The sequence below is a fragment of the Balaenoptera physalus genome (assembly GCF_965194825.1).
Source record: "Balaenoptera physalus genome assembly, chromosome: 18".
Lineage (NCBI taxonomy): Eukaryota > Metazoa > Chordata > Mammalia > Artiodactyla > Balaenopteridae > Balaenoptera > Balaenoptera physalus.
The window spans coordinates 40,644,466-40,667,378 of NC_138899.1; positions in this window are offsets into that span (position 1 = coordinate 40,644,466).

Here is a 22,913-nt window from a genome sequence, read left to right on the forward strand (position 1 = left end):
TACCACTTTAGAAAGGTGAAAAACATCTGAGATTTTTCTACACAATCATGACTCTTTCATATTAACTCAGTTTGCTACCTTTGTATGTATTTGTACTGATAATCAGAATGTAAGATGAAGTAGTTGAAGAGACAGAAATGTAATTAGGGAATCTTTCATTCTGTAAATATCAGGAACTTTAAAGTCTTAGCTCCAACTCTTTTGAGAGTTCTACCTCATCATCCCCAATTGATAGGTATGTAGTTCTGTCTGTATCACGTTTATTCATATAGGACCCATATAATTAAAAAATTCTAAGAGGCTTAAAAAAATAAGACAACACAACACTTCAAGGAGAATCAGCTTGATTTTATTTTGCTGAAAGAAGGAGAATGGAAAGTGAATGAGGGGTAAGAGAGTGAATGAAAGAGAGAGAGACCCATGGTATTACTGACCTAAGATAAATTGTAGAACAAACTAATGCTAACATCTCCTTAACTCATTCTTTGATTCTAAAAGAAATTATGAAGAATCTTACATTATCTGATATTTTTGCCACTTAGTAATGTTCTACCAAAATTCTCAAAAGCATCCCCTCCTTTAAAGACTAAAGACCTAGGGCTCTTAACCCAGTATCATGTCTGAAGAACAAGATTTTAGATACTAATATTGTACTGTAAATAATGCTACCACCTCATCTTCCTACAGGATTATGCAACATTAATATTAAATTCCATGGACACTCTTCAAGCTGACTCTTTTCTGAATTTTGTAAGATTACTTAAAATACAGGATAAGTAAACATCTCATCCTTCAGGAAAATAACTTAAACCATTTTTAATGGGCTTTTTAAATACTTCAAATACCTCATTATTTTTTGAAAACTATATCTGATGCCTTCATCATTCTTTATATTTGTATACTTAATGTTTCACATAATATGTATTAATATAAAGACAGGCAGAAGTAATATTAACTAAAGGAAACTAGCATGTTAAAACGTTTAATATGCCATCAGCATTGTGATAGGTACTTTAACATATTATTTGACTTAATCATTACAAAGATTCTCTAAGGAAACATTAAGTGCATTTTACAGGTCAATTAACTCAAGAGATGTTTGATACGTTGCTGAAGGACACAAAACTAATTGAAAACCCCATTTTCCTGACTCCAGTCTATATGTTTATATTTAACTAAACTATAATTTCCAAAAGTTAATCACAGATTTTATAGTAAAAAGCCTTGACATATAAATGGTAATTCCCTGCTTCCATTCAAAATTGCCTTCCTCCATTCTTCATCCATATTTTACTGTAAACACTCACTCATATGTTCAGGACTACCTGGGTTTGAAACCAATTCTAAAATTGGGAAGAAGATATATACCAAGATTCCTTTAAACTTGAGCTATCAAGATATTGTTACTTAGACTTTCAGTTTCTTATTCAAAATCTTTGACTATATCCCTACTTCTTCTGCCCAAGATACATGGAATTCCTTATCTCAGGTGATTATCACTCTAATCTGGATCCAGGTGATCTATGTATCTTTTCCTTGTCTTAGTTAAATTTCTTCAATCTGAGATCTTGCTTGGTTGGATATATATTAACTGTTTTCAGTATTTGAAATTCCTCTTGACCAGGTTAATTATTAATCTCTATTTTCCTCATTTTGATGTAATTTCTTTAGATTTGAGCTCCACCTGTTTGCTATATCATTCCTTTCATTATTACTATTATCAAGCAAAATTCGAAGTTCCATCCAGGTTTCCTCTGTGACTAATGGATGATTCTGTTAATTTTCTTCTCACTTTTAACATGAATTTGCAACAAAGGCTCCAGGTTTTTAAAATTCTATATATTTTAAACAGTATAAAGTTTGAAAATTCTATATATTATCTCTTCACCTTTTCTCCCTTCCCTTATAATCCTACTTACAGAAACAGTACACTTAACATAATTATAATTTTATAATTGTACTTCATTCATATAGTTTCAGGTGAATAATATTCTCTTGTGAAAAATGAGCTACTTAAACAACCATTCATTACCAAATATATAAATTATATGATAGATTGTCAATGAAAAATTAATTTCCTCTTAAGACCTAGATAAAATCATTTAATCATGTATATTCAAAGAATAATTAAAATATACATATATTGAATGAAATTCAAATGAAACATTTGTACTATTTCTTTGATATTCTTTTTATGTAACTTCACTATGATTATAAGTAAACCAGTCAGTTAGCATATTAAATTACATAGTTATATAATTTTTCAAGTCAAAGATCAAATAACTCTCCTATGTGCTAGTAAATTAAAAATAAATTTTTTATTCTGAAAATTTTTATGCATTAAATTATTTTAGTATGTTTTTGTAATTCAGTGTGGATAAATTGACAAAATGAATATATGAGTTGAGGATATAAAACCCAGAGGTGACACAAAAAAGACTTTTTTTTTAAGTTGTGACTTACTTAATTAAATTATCATTCAGTACAATACTTATGATAACATGTTTATTGCTCATTCCATGTCCTGCTGTGCAATGAGACACAAGAGACAGTAAATATGGAATTAAATGCCAATAGGTTGCAGCTTTGTAAACACATAAAATGCAAAATGGCATAAAAGCTCTTGAGTCCTGCTGATTCCTAATTGTCATCTGTGGCATGCTTTATTCTACATTGCTTTAAAGTAGCTGATATTACATTAAGCTCCAAATACCTTGTACCTAAGAAAAACTAATTCTTTAAATTATGATAATTCTTAGAAATTATACTGATTTTTTACTTAGTTAACAAAATGTATGCTCAATAATTACTTTCAAGTAGCAAATTTTAATAGAAAGCCCTTTATATGGATTGAAAATGGTAGGGAAAAAAGTATACTAGCAAATCATTATCACTTTTTAAAAGCACTTCTATTTTTTATTAGCAATAATTTTTTAAGTATCAAAAAGTTTCTTCATGTCTATAAATTATATTTCTCTTACTTTTGGTTTATTTAACCTCATCATCAATCAGGAAAGATACATTCTGGGTTTTTTTCAAATTTTATTTTGTGACATTAGTCAAATATAAACTCAAGTATTCTTATGACTTTTAAAAATTTTTTTCTCCTGAGAAATGCAAACATTCTTGGCGCTACTGATAAATTGGCTCTCACAGTAAACAATCAGTACTAGAGTACCAGCAAAAAAAAAAGGTTAATCTGAATTAGACAAAGTAAATCTTATCAAGTTATCATTCTGAACTTCATTCCTTTCTTTTGAGAAATTACTCCATTCCTAGACTTTTTATCTGTGAATCCATAAATTATTTTTTGTTTGTTCTGTCCTTTTATATTTTTTATTTATTGTTGAAATACAATATTATATTAGTTTTAGGTGTACAACATACTGATTTGACTTTTCTATGCATTATGAATTGATCTCAACAGTAAGTCTAGTCTGTCTCTATATAAAGTATTGCAATATTATCAGCTATATATTATACTGTACATTACATCCCTGTGACTTATTTATTTTATAACTGGAAGTTTGTGTTTCTTAATCCCCTCCACATATTTTGCCCAACCCCCTAACCCCTATGCCTCTGACAACCACCAGTTTGTTCTCTGTGTCTATGACTCTGTTTTTGTTTTCTTATGTTTGTTCATTTGTCTTGTTTTTTAGATTCCACATAAACGTGAAATCATATGGCATATGTCTTTCTCTGTCTGACTTATTTCACTTAGCATAATATCCTCTAGGTCCATCCATGTTCTTGCAAATGGTAAGATTTCATTTTTTTTATCGCTGTGTAGTATTCCATTTCATATGTCTGTGTGTGTGTGTGTGTGTGTGTGTGTGTGTGTGTGTATACATATCAATCATATCTTCTTTACCCATTCAGCTATCAATGGACACTTCAGTTGCTTCGATATCTTGGCTATTGTACATAATGCTGCTATGAACATAAGGGTGTATATATCTTTTAAAATTAATGTTTTCATTTTCTTCTGATAAATACCAAGAGGTGGAATTGCTGGATCATATAGTTCTATTTTCAATTTTTTGAGGAAACTTCACACTGTTTTCAATAGTGACTGCACCAATTTACATTCCTATCAGCAGTGCACAAGGGTTTCCTTTTCTCCACATCCTCACCAATATTTGTTATTTGTTATCTTTTTGATAATAGCAATTCTGACAGGTGTGAGGTGATATTTCATTGTGGTTTTGATTTGATTTTCCCTGATTAGAAATGTTGAACATCTTCTCATGGGTCTGTTAGCTATAAGCATGTCTTCTTTGGAAGAAAAAAATGTCTATTCAAGCCCTCTGCCCACTTTTTGAATGAGATTGTTTAATTTTTTGATGTTGAGTTGCATAAATTCTTCATATATTTTGGATATGAACCTCCTAACAGATATATCATTTGCAAATATTTTCTCCCATTCTGTAGACTGCCTTTTCTTTTTGTTGAAGGTGTCCTTCACTATGCAAAAACTTTTTAGTTTGATGCAATCTGATTTGTTTATTTTTTCTTTTGTTTCACTTGCCTGAGGAGACTGAAATTTAAAAATTTTGAGACCAAGATGGTGGAGTACAGTGATCCTGAGCTCACCTCCTCCCACAAGCACACCAAAATCACAATGATCTGCAGAACACCATTGATGAAAAAGACTGGAACCTACCAGAAAAGATTTTCTACAACTAAGGACATAAAGAAAGAACCACAATGAGACAGGTAGGAAAGGCAGAATCATGGTATAACAAAATACCATAACCCCTGGATGGGTGACCCACAAACTGGAGAATAACTGTATTTCAGTGGTTCTCCCACAGGAGTGAGAGTTCTGAGGCTCACATCAGTCTCCCCAGTCTGGGAGGTCAAGCACTGGGAGAATGAGACCCCAGAGCATTTGGTTTAAAGGCCAGTGGGGCTTAATTGCAGAAACCCCACAGGACTGGAAGAACTAGAGACTTCACTCTTAAAGGGCATGCACAAAATCTCACATGCACCAGGACCCAGGGCAAGAGCAGTAATTTGATAGGACCCTGGGCCGGAACTACCTGCTGGTCTTGGAGAATCTCCTGGAGAGGTGGGGGTGGGGGTTGTGGCTCCCACAGGGGACATGGACACTGGTAGTAGACATATTTGGGAAAATTCAATCACATGAACACCTCTGTTGGTTGCTGCCATCTTGGCTCAATAGTGCTAAGGCCTGGCCCCACCCAACAGCCTGTAGGTGCCAGCGCAGGGATGCCTCAAACAAACAACTAACTGGGTGGAGACACAGCCCTACCTATCAGCAGGTAGGCTGCCTAAAGACTTTCTGAGCCCACAACCACCTCTAGACAAGCCCCTATACAAGGTCTGCCCACCAGAAGCCCAAGACCCAGTTCCACTCACCAGTGGGCAGACACCTGCCCTTCCCTCCAGGAAATCTGCACTCATCTTTAAACCAGACTCACCCACCAGACCCACCAGCAGGCAGACAACAGACACAGAAACTATTATCCTAAAGCCTGCAGACTCAGCCCAGCCACAGCATTCCAGACCCTACTCTGGGACCAGCTGGGTCCTGGCCCTGGCCACTAGCAAGCCAACACAACCTTAGGGACACACTAAACCCCATACCCAGCTGTGTCAGGAACTGCACCTACAACCAACAATCTGAAACAAGCTCTGGGGATCCCTGGTCTCTTCAGCCAGACTACAAGAACCAACTCTGCCTGCCAGTAGTCCATCACTAATGCAAGGACCTAGCTCCAATTGCCAGTGACTGGGCAGCAGCCTTTGGGACTTGATTCTGACCACCAGTGAGGCAGCACTAACCCCAGCACCAATTAGGCTTCTGACACCAGCCACCACATGACCAGGCCCTACAGCAGCCAGCAGCATTCACACAAGGCAGGGTCTAGCAACCAACCAAGCTAGAGGCCAACCAAGCCTACCAGACTGTACACAAAGTCAGCCCACCACAACGGAAGGACCCATGCAGCCTTCTAAGGGGGAACCCCTAGAGTATATAGCTTGGGTGACAAGATGGGAGTATACTGCTGGGATACATAGGTTGTCTCCTACAGAAGGACACTTCTCCAAGGTTGAGAAACATAACTAACCTACCACATACATAAAAATACAAACAACAACTTAGACAAAATGAAGTGGTAGAAGAATACGTTTCAAATGATGGAAGAAGATAAAACCCCAGAAGAAGAATTAAGTGAAGTGGAGATAGGCAGTCTACCTGAGAAAGAGTTCAGAGTAATGATAATAAAAATAACCAAAGAACTCAGGAGAAGAATAAATGCACAGAGTCAGAAGTTTTTAACAAAGAGTTAGAAAATATAAACAAAAACCAAACAGATGAAAATACAATAACTAAAATGAAAAACATACTAAAAGGAATCAATAGTAGACTAAATGATTCAGAAGAATAAATCAGTGAGCTGGAAGACAGAGTAGTGGAAATCACTACCACTGAACAGAAAAAAGAATGAAAAAAAAAATGAGGACAGTTTAAGAGACCTATGGGACAATATCAAGTGCATGTATATTCTCATTATAGAGGTCCCAGAAGGAGAAGAGAGACAGAAAGTGCCTGAGAAAATATTTGAAGACATAATAACTGAAAACTTCCTTAACCAGGGAAAGGATACCATCACCCAAGTCAAGGAAATGCAGAGTCCCATATAGGATTAACTCAAAGAGGATCACACCAAGACACATTGTAATCAAAATGACAAAATGATAAACAGAGAAAATTAAAAGCAGCAAGGGAAAAGCAAAAAATAACATACACAGGAACTCCGATAAGGCTATAAGCTGATTTTTCAGGATAAATTCTTCAGGCCAGAAGGAAATAGGACAACATATTTAAAGTGACAAAAGGGAAAAATCTACAACCAAGAAAATTCTACCCAGAAAGGCTCTCATTCATTAGTTTGATGGAGAAATCAAAGGCTTTACAGACAAGCAAAAGCAAAAAGAATTCAACATCACCAAACCAGATTTACAACAAATATTAAAGGAACTTCTGTAGGTGAAAAAGAAAAGGCCACAACTGGAAACAAGAAAATTACAAAATGAAAAAGCACACCAGTGAAAGTAAACATACAGTAAAGGTAGGAAATCATCCACACGCAAATCTAGTAGGAATGTTAAAAGACAAAAGTAGTAAAATTGTCTGTATCCCACAATAAGCAGTTAAGGGATGCATAAAACAATTAGATGTAAAATATATCAAAAACTGTAGTCATGAGGGCAGGAGAGTACAAATGCAATGTTTTTTAAATGCATTTGAAATTAAGAGATCATTGACTTAAAACAATCATGTATATATATAGACTGCTATACAAAAACTTTATGATCATTGGAAACCAAAAATCTATAATAGATATACTCACAAAGTAGTAAAAGGAATCCAAACATAACACTAAAGATAGTCATCAAATCACAAGAGCAGAAAACAAAAGAAGGAAGGGATAAAAAAACCTACAAAGACAAATCCAAAACAATGAACAAAATGGCAATAAGAATATACATATAAATAATTACTTTAAATGGATTAAATGATCCAACCAAAAGATATAGAGTGGCTGAATGGATAGAAAAACAAGGCCCATATATATGCTGTTTACAAGAGACCCACTTCAGAGCTAGAGACAAATACAGACTGAAAGTGAAGGGATGGAAAAAGGTATTCCATGCAAATGCAGATCAAAAGAAAGCTGAAGTAGCAATACTTATATAAGACAAAATTGACTCTAAAATAAAGACTGTTACAAAAGACAAAGAAAGACACTTCCTAATGATCAAAGGATCAATCCAAGAAGATATAACAATTGTAAATATATAGGCAGCCAACATAGGAGCACCTAAATGTATAAGGCAAATATTAGCAGACAAAAAAGGAGACATCAACAGTAACACAATAATAGTAGGGACAAATTAGGAGTTTGGGATTAACAGATACACACTACTATATATAGAATAAATAAACAACAAGGACCTACGGTATAGCACAAGGAACTATATTCAATATCTTGTAATAAGCTGTAATAGAGAAGAATCTGAAAAAGAATATATATATATATATAAATATATATATATACATACACACACACACACATATAAAACTAAATCAGATTGCTGTACACCTGAAACTAATACAGTATGAATAAATTATACTTCAGTATAAAAAAAAAAAAACTTAAAAATTTAAAAAATTTAAAAATTAAATTTAATAAATGACTTCCTCAAGATCAAACAGTACACAAAAGTTGATTAGTAGTTGTCTAGAGTTAAAGTTAGTGGGGGGTAGGGAATAGATATTAACTGCTAATGGGCATGGAGTTTTTTGAGGGATGAGGAAAACGTTCTAAATCTGATTGTTGCTAAGGTTGCCCAACTTTTAACCATACTAAAAAAAGTTGAATTGTACATTTAATGGGTGAGCTGTATGATATATTAATTATAATCTCAATAAAACTGTTAAAATATCAAACAGTAAATTGAGGAGATAACCTTCAACCAGAGTGTAATATCTCAAAAGTGTGTGAAGCTATCTGTCTATATACAACAAGGAGAACTTGAGAGTTTCCTGAAGAATACTCAATGCATAAAGTTATATACAGGAAAATGATCTGCTGTATGGTGTGAAGACAAGGCAGACATCAGACCAGGAGAAACTGAGAGGACAGAAAAGACAAATTTAATCTATTCAAAAATGTTTATGGGAGTCAGTATCAAGATGGCAGAATAGGAAGATTCTGAGCTTACCTCCACTCACAGACACACCAAAACTACAACTACATTTAGAACAACCATCTCTGAGAATGACTTGAAGACAAGCAGAACAGATTGTCTATAACTAAGGATATAAAGAAAAGGCCACAATAACAGATAGTAGAGATGTAGTCAGAAACCACACCTCTAGTGTGGTGACCCACAGGAGGGATACCACAACCATGGAGGTCCCCCCTAAGGAGCAAGGGATCTGAGTCAACAATCAGGCTCCCCAGCCCAGGGGACCACTATCAAGAAAATGAACCCCACATCATCTGGCTTTGAAAACCAACAGAGTGTATGTCTGGGAAACCAAGACTCTGCTCTTGAAGGGCTCATAGACAAACTCATTTTTACATAACATTGTGCCAGCACAGATGCAGCAGCTTGAAACGTACCTGGGTCATATGAGAAGAAGATTCATGGGCTAATATTAGGGTGGTGTCAGAGAGGTAGGGATCTGGTGGAGCTTTCTCCAGAGGTGAAAGCATTGGCCACTGCCATTATCTTTTTCTTTTCTTTTTAACTTTCCTTCCACCTAGCTGGCCAGGTGCTGGAGGGTATCATATCTATCACTCTCAATTACCCAAGCTACCACTGTGTGCCCTGCCCCACCCCACATGGATGCCCTGGCTGGGCCCTCCAAACTGGCTCCCATCTCACCCCATCCAGTGGACTACACCAGCTGGCACCAGCACCCCTTCAAAGTGGCTTTTGCTCTGGGGGACCCAGCCACATACACAAGCACACCCAGAATAGTCCTAACTGGTCCTTATAGCTGGTTGTACCAAGGACCAGCCATGCACATCAGTGCACCCACAACAGTCACAGAATGACATCTCAGCCAGCTGGGTCTGGAGCTAGCCTTGCCCATCAGCACACCTGCAGAAGTCTCAGCATGTAACAGGAGGGTACATACAGCCAACACAGGGGTGCCCCTGGAGCACCTGGATCTGGTTATCAGGGGAGATTACACCACTGGGCCCCACAGACACCTTCTACATAAGGCCACTCCTTCAAGGTTGGAAGAGGTAGCTAAAATACCTAATACATAGAAACAAACACAGAGAGTTAGGCAAATGAGGAGACAAAGAATACCTTCCAAATGAAAAAACAAGAAAAAAACCCAGAAAAAGAACTAAATAAAGTAGGAATAAGTACTTCACTGATACATAGTTCAAAGAAATAGTCATAAAAATGTCACCAAACTCAGGAGAAAAATGGATGAACTCAGTGAGAACTTCAACAAAGAGACAGAAAATATAAAACAGAACCAATCAGAACTGAAGAATACAATATGTGGAATGAAAAATACAATAAAGGGAAACAATAGCAGATTACAGCATGCAGAATAAGGGATCAGCGATCTGGAAGACAGGGTACTGAAAAATCACCCAGTTGGAACATCAAAAAGAAAAAACTATTTAAAAAAATGAGGATAGGTTAAGGGACCTGTAAGGCAACATCAAGCATACTAATATTTATATTATAGTGGTCTCAGAAGAAGAAGAGAGAAAAAGGGACAGAAGACCTATTAAAAGAAACAATGGTTGAAAACTTTCCTAACTTGGCAAAAGAAACAAACATCCAAGTCCAGAAATCACAGAGTCCCAAACAAGAAGAACCCAAGGAGACCCACACCAATACATATTATAATTAAGACATCAAAAGTTAAAAGACAAATGGAGACTCTTGAAAGCAGAAGAGAAAAACAACTACTTATGAACAAGGGAACCCCCATGAGACTTTCAGTTCATTTCTCAGCTGAAACTTTACAGGCCAGAAGGACTAGAATGATATATTTAAAGGGTTGAAAGAAAAAAAAAAAAAAAAACTACAACCAAGAAAACTCTACCTGGAAAAGTGATTATTCAGAATTGAAGGATATATAGAGTTCTCCAGACAAGCTAAAACTAAAGGAGCCATTGCCACTAAACTAGTCTTACTAGAAATGTTAAAAAGACTTGTTTAAATGAAAAAGATGCCATAACTAGAAACAAGAAAATTATGAAAAAATATCTCACTGGAAAAGGCAAACATATAATAAAGGAAGTGGATCAACCACCTATAAAGCTAGCATAAAAGTTAAAAGTAGTATGAAGTAGTAAAATCATATACATCTAAAATAATAAGTTTAACAATACACAAAATAAAAAGATGTATAATATGATCAAAAACATAAAACATGGGGGGAATGGCATAAATATGTAGTACTATTGGAATATGCTCAATCTTAAGTGACTATCAACATAAAATAGACTGTTACATATGTAGGTTATTATGTATGAATGTCACAAACCAAAAACCTATAACAAATACACAAAAAAATAAAGAGAAAGGAAAATAAACATAAAATTAAAGAAAGCCCTATAAAGTCACAAGGGAAGATAGGAAGAAACAAAAAGAGAAGACCAACAAAATTAACCAGAAAACAATTGACAAAATGGCTATAAATACATACCTCTCAATAATTACTCTAAATATAAATGTACTGAATGCTCCAATCAAAAGCCATAAAGAATTAAAATAAGAAGCCCCCTATTTATATTGCCTACAAAAGATTCACTTCAAATATAAAGATACACATAGGCAGAGGGATGCAAAAAGATATTCCAAGAAAATAGAAACGAAAAGAAAGCAGGTGTAGCAATACTTATATCAGACAAGTTAGACTTTAAAACTGCTGATATAATTCAACATCCATTTATGATAAAAACTCTTAACAATGTGAGTATAGAGGAATATACCTTAACATAGTAAAGGTGATATATGCCAAACCCTCAGCTAACATAATAATCAACAGTGAAAGAAACATTCAGAAAGACAAATTAAGAAAAGCAATCCCATTTACAATTGCATCAGAAATAATAAAATACCTAGGAATAATTTTAAGCAAGGAAATGACAGACCTATACTCTGAAAAATATAAAACACTGATTAAAGAAATTAAAGACAATACAAATTAATGTTAAGATATGCTGTGCTCATCGATTGGAAGAATTAATATGGTTAAGCTGCCTGTACTACCAGAGGCAACCTACAGATTCAATGTAATTCCTATCAAAATACCAATGGCATTTTTCATAGAACTGGAACAAATAACCCTAAGATTTGTATCAAATCACAAAGGACTCTGAATAGCCAAAACAACCTTAAGAAAGAAAAACAAGGTGGAGTCAAGACGGTAGAATAGGAGGACATGGAATCCAACTCTTCCCACAAGTACATCAAGAATATATCTATTATACAAATAGAACAATATTCACACAACACTTGCTGAACATGAGCAGAGAACCTTGGACACCTAAAAGGACAAGAACAAATCCACACACAACCACGTAGGATGAAAGAAAGAAAAAAAGAAAAGAGGATACACGATGGGACCTGCACCGCTGTGGGAGGGGGGAGCTGAAGGAAAGGAGAGATTCCCGCACTCAGTGAAGCCCTGTCACCGGCGGGAGGATCACCTGGGACAGAGAGGGAGCTTCGGGGACTCAAAAGACAGCACAGCATCCCTTCTGTGGCAGGCAAGACAAAGTAAGACTTAATGGATGGTTCCCGCTGCAGCCCTGCATGCTCCAGCCTGAGTTGTGTGTCTGCTGGTGTGGAAAGGGGCTGGGTGCTGGGATGTGGGGTTTGGAGAGTGGACCCAGGGAGGGGACAGCTGTTGGCTATGAACAGACAGCTTGAAAGGACAGGAGTAAGAAGATCCACAACCGGGAAAGTTTGTGGAAGAAGCCCGAACCGCCATAGTAGCAGGGTGCCATTGTTGAACGGTGCACAAGGGGCAGGGTCGCCATTGCAGCCCTCTTCCCCATGCATTGACCCTGCCTCTGTGAGCATTAGGAGGGGCACTCGCCTTAGCAGCCTCACCCATCCCGCTCCCCAAAGTGTCCTCTGGTCCTGGTGCCCCTTGCAGGATGGCTTGCCTCCCCTGCCAAAGCCTCCTCTGACCTGCTAGTCCTGGTGGGCTTGTGTGCCATACCCCTCAATGCCTCTGCCCCCGCCTGCCTGGGTGGGTGCCTGTGCTCCGGGGCTGCCTCAGGAACAGACACTGGTGGGAGGAACACATGCAGAGGAGGGACTGAAAAAACTGCTGAGCTCTACGGGCTATGCAACTAAGGAAGAAAAGCTGAAATCTCTCCTCGCAGCTTCAGGAACCACAGACTCACACCCCTGTTGCTGTCTTCATAAACTCAGGATCTGCAGAATGTTCAAATGGACGAGTGCTCCTGCAGCTGAGATGGGTTTAGGTTTAGCAGCTGTGGACTTTGTGGGCACACACATGTGGGGATTGGACCCGGTCAGAATCAGAGCTACCTCCATTGCTCCCACAGCAGGTCCAGGTACACAATTACTACAGTCCTGGGACATGAATTCAGTGGATCTGCACTGGTGATCTGATGAAAACAATGCCTGAGAGACACCAGGACCAAGCACTGGCATACCCATTGTTAAGGTGGGGCTGAAAGCAGTTTCAGCAACAGTATAATTTGTGAACCAGCACAATGGGTGAAAAGTGACACAACAGAGTACACTCACAAGTGAACAGCTCCAGAGTAGGAAAACTCAGTGGCTTCTCTCCTGGTGCGAATGCTCCAGTCCCACCTATCTCACATCAAGGATCAGAAACACAGCTCAGAAACATATCTGGGGGACTCTACTCCAACAACTAGGGAGACAGCCCTGCCCCTGACAGGGCAGTAACAACCAGAGAGCAAAGGGGAGACCCCACTCAATATCCAGTGTAGGCTCAGTTCGTCACAACATCAGTCACACCTCCAATCAATAGGATAACGACCAGCATACGCTGAGAAAAGAGGTGGCAGACATCCATCCTAAAAACAGCCCTCAAACCAAAAAATATTAAACATACAGAGACTACACAGGGATGTTCCCAGATAAAAATAGCCATCCAAGATATTCTGTGGGTCAAGCATTAGGAAGAAGAACCACCAGAGTATTTGTCTTTGAAGGCCATTGGGACCTGAGTGCAGGAGCTCCACAGGGCTGAGAGAAACAGAGACCCCACTCTTGGAAGGTGCACACAAGGCCTCACATGCTTTGGTACCCAGCACAAAGCACTACCTCCATAAGAACAAGGGCTAGACCTAAGTAGGGGTCTGGGAGGGTCTCCTTAGGAGGTGGGGGTTGGATGTAGTTCACTGTAGGGGCAAGGACACTGGTGGCAGAAGCCCCAGAGAATATTGATAGTCATGAGCTCTCCTGGAGGTCCCTATTTTGGCACCAAGACCCAGCCCCACACAACAGCCTTCAGGCTCCAGAGCTAGAACACCTCAGGCCAATCAACTAGCAAGAAAAGAAGCCATCCCCAGCCATAAGCAGACAAGCTACCTAAATTCTTACTGAGCTCAAAACTACCAAAAAAAACCCCACCCCTTTACATTGCCCTGCACATCAGAGGGACAAGACCTGGCTCCACCCACCAGAGAGCAGTCACAAGTTACTCCAACCAGGAAGCCTGCACAGGGCCCTAGACCAACCTCATCCACCAGGGGGCAGACACCAGAAGCAAGAGGAACTACAATCGTGCAACCCTTGGAAAGAAGACCACAAACACAGAAAGTTAGACAAAATGAGATGATAGAGAAATATGTTGCAAATGAATGAACAAGCTAAAAACCCAAAAGAACAACTAAATGAAGAGAAGATAGTCACTCTACCTGAAAAAGAATTCAGTGTAATGATAGTAAAGATGATCCAAAATCTCAGAAAAAGGATGGAGGCCCATATCAAGAAGATACAAGAAATGCTTAAAAAGGAGCTAGAAGATTTAAAAAACAAACAAACTGAGATGAACAATACATTAACTGAAACGAAACATACACTAGAAGGAATCAGTAGCAGAATAACTGAGGCAGAGGAACAAATAAGTGAGCTGGAAGACAGGGTGGTGGAAATCACTGCCACAGAACAGAATACAGAAAAAAGGAATGAAAAGCAGTGAGGATAGTCTCAGAGATTTCTGGGACAATATTAAACGCACCTACATTCACATTATAGTTGTCCCAGAAGGAGAAGAGAAAGAAAAAGGGCCTGAGAAAATATTTGAAGATATTATTACCAAAAACTTCCCTAACATGAGAAAGAAAACCTTCACTCAAGTCCAGGAAGCCCAGAGAATCCCATGCAAGATGAACCCAAGGAGGAACACACTGAGACACGTATTAATCAAACTGACAAAAAATAAAGACAAAGAAAAATATTCAATGCAACAAGGGAAAAGCAACAAACAACATACAAGGGAATCCCTGTAAGGTTATGAGCTGATTTTTCAGCAGAAACTCTGCAGGCCAGAAAGAAGTGGCACAATATATTTAAAGTGATGAAAGGGAAAAATATTATATCCAAAAACACTCTACCCTGCAAGGCTCTCATTCAGATTCCACAGAGAAACAAAAGCTTTACAAAATACATGGGACCCAGTTAAACTTAAAAGCTTTTGCACAGCAAGAGAATCCTTGAACAAAATGAAAAGATAACCCAAAGAATGGGAGAAAATATTTGCAAATGAAGCAACTCACAAGGAATTAATCTTCAAAATATACAAACAATTCATGCAGCTCAATAATAAAAACCAAACAATCCAATCAAAAAATGGGCAGAAAATCTAAATAGACATTTCTCCAAAGAAGACATACAGAGGGACAACAAGCACATGAAAATATGCTGAACATAACTAATTACTAGAGAAATGCAAATCAAAACAAAATGAGGTATCACCTCACACTGGTCAGAATGACCAACATCAAATTATCTACAAAAAATAAATGTTGAAGAGCATGTAGAGAAAAGGTAACCCTTCTACACTGTTAGTGGGAATGTAAATTGATACAGCCACTATGGAGAACAGTATGGAGGTTCCTTAAAAAAAAAAAAAAAAAAAAAATATATATATATATATATATATATATATATATTAGCAACATGGATGGACCTAGAGATTGTTATTCTGAGTAAAGTAAGTCAGACAGAGAAGGACAAGTATCATATGATGTTACTTATATGTGGAAGCTATAAAAATGGTACAAATGAACTTACTTACAAAACAGAAATAGAGTTACAGATATGGTACAAATAAACTTATTTACAAAACAGAAACAGAGTTACAGATGTAGAAAATAATCTAATGGTTACCAGGGGTGAAAGCAGGGGAGGGATAAATTGGGAAATTAGGATTGACATATACATACTACTATATATAAACTAGATAACTAATAAGGACATACTGTATAGTACAGGGAACTCTACTCAATACTCTGTAATGACCTGTATTGGAAAAAAAGAGTGGATATATGTATATGTATAACTGATTCACTGTGTTGGACAGCAGAAAGTAACACAACATTGTAAATCAACTATACACCAATAAAAATAAAAAATAAAAACTATAAACAAATGAAAAAGATTTATTATGGAAAAAAAAAGACAGAAACAAAATGTCACACAGTTTTACACTTGCTAACTAGATATGAAATACATTACTAATACAATAAATAAATACTGCAATGCTATAATATGTACTGCAATACTACAATAAATAAATACTACTGCTCAGTAAAAAAAAAAGAAAGAAAAACAAAGTTGGAGGTATTACTCTTTCTGATTTCAAACAATAATAAAAAGGTATAGTAATCAAAACTGTATGGTCCTAGTGCAAAAACAGACACATATAACAATGGAACTGAATACGGATTCCAGAAATAAACCCATGTTTGTATATGACCAATTTGCTACTAAGGAGCCAATAATATACAGTGGGTAAAGGACAGTCTGTTCAATAAATTGTTTTGGGAAAACTGGGCAGCCACACGCAAAAGAGTGAAACTGGATCACTTTCTTACACCCTATACAAAAATAAACTCAAAATTGATGAAAGACTTAAATGTAAAACCAGAAATCATAAAACTCCTAGAAGAAAAAATGTGTAGTATGCTCTTTGACATAGGTCTTAGCAATTTTTATTTTTACTTTTTTTTTAATTGAAGTATAGCTGACTTATGATGTTGTATTAGTTTCAAGTGTACAGCAAAGTGATTCAGTTATATATACATATATATTCTTTAACAGACTCTTTTCCATTATACGTTATTACAAGATATTGAATATAGTTCCCTGTGCCTTACAGTAAGTTTTTGTTGTTTATCTATTCTAAGTATAATAATGTGTGGCTGTTAATCCCAAAGTCCTAACTTATCCTTCCCCAACTTTCCCCTTTGGTAACCATGTTTGTTTTCTATTTTTGTGAGTTTAATTCTGTTTTATAAATCAGTATATTTGTATCATTCTTTTAGATTCCACATATAAGGGATATCATACGATATTTGTCTTTCTTTGACTTACTTTATTTAGCATGCTAATCTCTAGGTCTATCCATGTTACTACAAATGACATTATTTCATTCATTTGATGACTGAGTAATATTCCATTGTGTATATACATATATAGATACACATGTGTCTATATATATACCATATCTTTTTATCCATTCATTTGTCAATGAATATTTGGGTTGCTTCCATGTCTTGACTCTTGTAAATAGGCTGCTATGAACATTGGGGTGCATGTATTTTTTTGAATTAGAGTTTTTGCCTTTTCTGGTTATATGCCCAAGAGTGGAATTGTTAGATCATATGGTAACTCTATTTTTCATGTTTTAAGAAACCTCCATACTATTCTCCATAGTGGCTGCACTAATTTATATTCTCACCAACTGTGTAGGAGGGTTCCCTTTTCTCCAAACTCTCTCCAACATTTATTATTTTTAATCTATTTTGATGATGGCCATTCTTACTGATGTGAGGTGATACCTCACTGTAGTTTTGACTTGCGTTTCTTTAATAATTAGCGACATTGAGCACCTATTCGTGTGTCTGCTGGCCATCTGTATGTCTTCTTTGGAGAAGTGTTTATTTAGATCTTCCCACTTTTTTTGATTGGGTTGTTTGTTTGATATTGAGCTATGTGTTGTTTGTATATTTTGGGAAAAAATCTCTTGCTGTTCACAACATCTGCAAATATTTTCTCCCATTCCATAGGTTGTCTTTTCATCTTGTTTATGGTTTCTTTTGCTGTGCAAAAGCTTTTAAGTTTAATTAGGTTCCATTCATTTATTTTTGCTTTTATTTTCAATACTCTAGGAGGTGGATCAAAAAAGATCTTGCTGCGATTTATGTCAGAGAGTGTTCTGCCTATGTTTTCCTCTAAGAGTTCTATAGTATCTGGCCTTACATTTAGGTTTCTATCCATTTTGAGTTTATTTTTGTGTATAGTGTTGTGGTGGGTTCTAATTTCATTCTTTTGCATGTAACTGTCCAGTTTTCCCAGCACCACTTACGGAAGAGACTACCTTTTCTCCACTATATATTCTTGCCTCCTTTGTCATAGATTAGTTGACCATAAGTGTATGGGTCTATCTCTGGACTTTCTATCCTGTTCCATTGATCTATATGTCTGTTTTTGTGCCAAGACCATACTGTTTTGATTAATGTAGCTTTATAGTATAGTCTGAAGTCAGGGAGAGTGATTCCTCCAGCTCTGTTCTTCTTTCTCAAGATTGTTTTGGCTATCTGGAGCCTTTTGTGTTTCTATACAAATTTTGAAATTATTTGTTCTAGTTCTGTGGGAAAATTCCATTGGCAATATGATAGGGTTTCCATTGAATCTGTAGATTGCCTTGGGTAGTATGGTCATTTTAACAATATTGATTCTTCCAATCCAAGGACATGGTATATCTTTCCACTTGTTTGTGTCATCTTCAATTTCTTTCATCAGCATCTCATAGTTTTTGGAGTACTGGTCTTTTGGTCTTTTTTGGACCAAAAATTTTTGGTCTTCTGTCTCCTTAGATAGGTTTATTCCTCTGTATTTTATTCTTTGATGTGATTTCATGAAGTTAAAACCTGAAGAGAGTTTTCATTTGCTATTTATAAATATTAAAAAGTTATTTTCTTTCATATATTATACTCATTTAACAAGAACCTACAATTATGTTATTTCATCATATGTAATATTAATGGTGTCTTAGTACCATAGCAATTTAACCAGGTTCCTATTTGCAAAATTAAAGTGCAATGAGTGAGAAGTGGCTAAAGATTGCCTTACTGATTTAATAGTAACAGACTAATGTAGACCTTAAATGAAAATTTCTTTACCAATAAACTTTTTAAAGAAAGATTAAAAACTAAGAAGTTTAATAATCTGTTTGCGTCTTCTCATTTCTATGAATAAGTAATTTCAACAAGGTGTAAACTTTAGGTGTAAACTTTAAACTTGAACTCAATTTTCTTTTACTTTCAAACTTCTGTGCCTTTGACCATGTTTTCTCTTTTAACTTAGTGGGTAGAAGTACATTATGGTGAACATGTTCATTTTAGGCACATGAATTACACATGTCTATCAAAGTAAAGAAGTTTTGTTAAAATAATTTAGACCTACAATTTATCTCCTGCTAAAGCTACCTTTTTGATGCTACCATTTAAAATTGATGCTGCTTCATTTGGGGATTAAGGAGGAGTTGATTTTGTCAACTCTGGAAGTTCCAAGTTAACTGGACTCTCAGGTGACTTATATTGGTGAACACAGGCAGTGAGCACAATCTTTATTAAAAGTATCTTTCCTTCCTTCCTGTTTTCAGACTAGCTAGTGCTAACATGAACCCATTTATGCCTTGGAGAACTCGGAAAAAAGCTGCGAATAAACTGTAATAGTCTGAATATTTTCTGTAATTTTTCCTAGTGCTACAGCTTTAGGTAGTGATTGTACTCTTTCTACCAAGTTACAGCTGGTGAAAGTTTAATCAAATATTTTCCCACTTTATATCAAGAGTTGCCATGTTATAACATAAGTTGCCAGCTTTCAAGTCTGAGATAGGTGAGTTTTTAATTACCAGCTCTCCAATCACCTCAATAAGACAATGAAACAATTTTTTTTTTTTTTTTTTACATTCTGTCATTTATAGTACTTAAAACTGATTGAGATTTAGGTAGAGAAGATCAAAAGTATATTTTTAACATGTTTATTCTGAGATACATATGTGACTTCTAATTTGTAATATTATAAAGGCAATTGGATATATGAGCCTAAAATACAGAAGACATGAACCAAGATAAAAATTTAGTGTGTCATCAACATTTAGAAATACAGAGCTTAAAGCCAAGAGACTAATAAACTAAAATTTCTATTTAATAATCATTGGATTATAGAACATAATCAAAATTATGTGGCATTTTAGAAGATACTCTACCAAAACACAAGAATCCCGGAAAGTTGAAAAGATGGGAAAAGTATTCCTAATGGTATTGTGAAAGCTTTAGGCACATATCTCTCAATAATTATAGAATAAAGAACAACAAAAATGATGACATATTTAGCTACATAATTAACATGCTTAATCTAATAAATGTATTTAGAATCCTGACCCTAAAAATTAGAGAATGCACTTTTTCCAGGAATTCATGTTTCTATTCAACCCTAGAAAAGTCTTCAAAATATGTTAAAATCACAATATCATACAGACTTTTTGACCATATGTAAATAAATTAGAAAAAATAACTAAAAAATAATTCAGGTTTCTTAAGATTATTTTTTAGGCAACAAAACAGCTCTCTGAAACACACTCATAGAAGGAATCCTGGGACATTAATTCACCATTCCATAAATATCATATAAAACATCCTCTACATATGAAAAAAAACAAACAAACAAAACTTCTTGCTAATTATATCACAAACAAATTATAGCCAGAAATTATTAGTCATAGTTTTCTTATTAAAATATTGTAAATTTCCAAAATGCCCCACTTTTTGTCCTTTTTAAAAATGCTCTCTGCTTTTATTACATTTAAGTGGCATGTGTAAGAAGTCAATATAGGAAAGGAGTACTTTTATCAAGTGAACTTTACCACATAAAAAAAAATCACACTCATTTCTTCAAGTAGTGGAATGAAATTAAATTCATTTTTTTTTTTGGCTTGAAGGAGTGATAGTGTAATTCAGAAAAATAAGTACAAGCACACTTACAAAAATAAATTCAAGTATTATCCCCCCCAAGTCAGAATCACTGCTTTCTCTCTAACTATTGAAATAAACTATGTATAAGTATTATACTAGATTTGCAGTAACTTTTGTTATCCTCTGAGAAAAACAGCAGCTTAGCTTAATTATTTGAAAATTTAATTCTATTATTCTTATTATTTCTTTACTATTTCTTACTCAATAGCTTCAAAGAAAACAAATTGATAGCAAATATTCACCAAGTATAAAAAATTTCTTTAGACCTTCACATGTAAATTGCTTTTTGAAAGTAGAATAAAAGATATCAACCCTTAACCAGTTTGAATTTTATCAAGGGACAAAAATTTTAAATACATATAGCCATTGTAAAATGGGTGCCAAATGAGTTAACACAGTAACTGTTAATTGGAATTCACAGTAAAAGTTTGCATAGAAAAGCTAAGCCTAGATAAGTGGATAATTTATGATCAGTTTTATATATTTTAACATCCTCATGTAGTCATTGGCAAATAATACAGAGTTGAAACAGATTTAAGTGAAGGGCATAAAATATTTAAAGTGAAAGGAAGAGTGTGGATGCAAGGCAAGATCAGGAAATAATAGACCACCTGATGAAAGAAATTGCCTTTTAAACTCCATGTATGCAGTGTCCTATTCTCAAAAAGTAGCCTTGAAAAGTTGGAGAGAAGTGAGGCTGAGATAGGCATCAATATGTCTATCAATATGTCCATAAGGCTATGATATGCAGAATAAATGAGTGATAACAAAAACTTAAAAGACAGGAAATCTAATAAAATGTAGAGGTAGCTTTACCATGTAAGAGTCTAAAATAGAATGATCTGAGGGAAAGGAAAGCAAAATGATGTCTTAGGTATATCAGCTAGGTAAAAGAATAGACATGGCCAATTTGCTATACATGGATATCCATTTAATTGTGTGGATGAGAAGCAAAAGCCAGTTTTAGTGGTCAAAATTGCTGACCTGAGAGTCAGACTCCAAGGTTAAATCTTATTTCCACATTATTATTTTGGGCAAGTGACCTAACATATTTATATCTCAATTTACTTATCTGTAAAATGAGTATAATAGCTGCATCTCTTGATAGGATTCTTGTGTGATAAACAAGATAATATTTTAAAGCATTAAGAAAGTCCATGGCTCATGATAACCACTCAGAATATTAGTAATTATTATTGGTAACATTATTTAAAACTTTATGACAGTAGTATATATTATATTCATCACATCATATTAATTCATGGGATATGGATATGAATTAATTCTCTTTCTTTCTGTGTTTCACTTTCACTTATCCAAATCTGCCTCACTTCTACTAGTTGCACTTCTGCATTTAATATCTAGTGATATTTCTAATGTTCTTAAAACATTAATATGATGTTACCTTTTCACAAATATTTTAAAAATTGCTTTAAAATCATACAAATGGTGCCTATACAGCTTAAATTTTGTACTGGCAAATTATACAAAATTTAACAAGGATAGAAAATGAATAAGAAATTAATACAGAAAGTAATGAATAAGAAATTAATACAGAACGTAACACATTTAATACCAACCTCTTATAAAACAGAAATGTATAAACTAATTGTTATGCTTTATCTATTTCATTCAAACAAGTAATGGTAAGTGACCAAGAAAGATTGTTACAAAAAATTATAGTTAAATATAGCAAAACACATAAGAGGTATACTTCAGGGGTGTAAATATGGTACTTGTTAGCTTTATTTTTCAGGAAAAATGGTATCCCTCAAAGCTACTCTTCTGCGGTATTCCTAAGTACAATCAAAGTGGACTCCCAGAATTTCATGGTGCATTGTATATTTCCTACCTTTTGCGAAGTAGAATGACAGTCAGTTCTATACCATCAACTCTTAACTAAGATCTTAAATCAGTTCTAACAATTGTAATGCTGAAAGTAAGGTCATAAGGAAAACAATTTTTCATGGGAAATGGCTAGGAATTAAGAACATTCTAAAACTGAGGACTCAGAACACTTTAGCTTCTATAGATAGAAAGAGCAAAAACAAACAATATTTACCTATGTGTTTAAGGAGAAAAGAATCACTTTCTTTTAGAACGGATCATTTATCA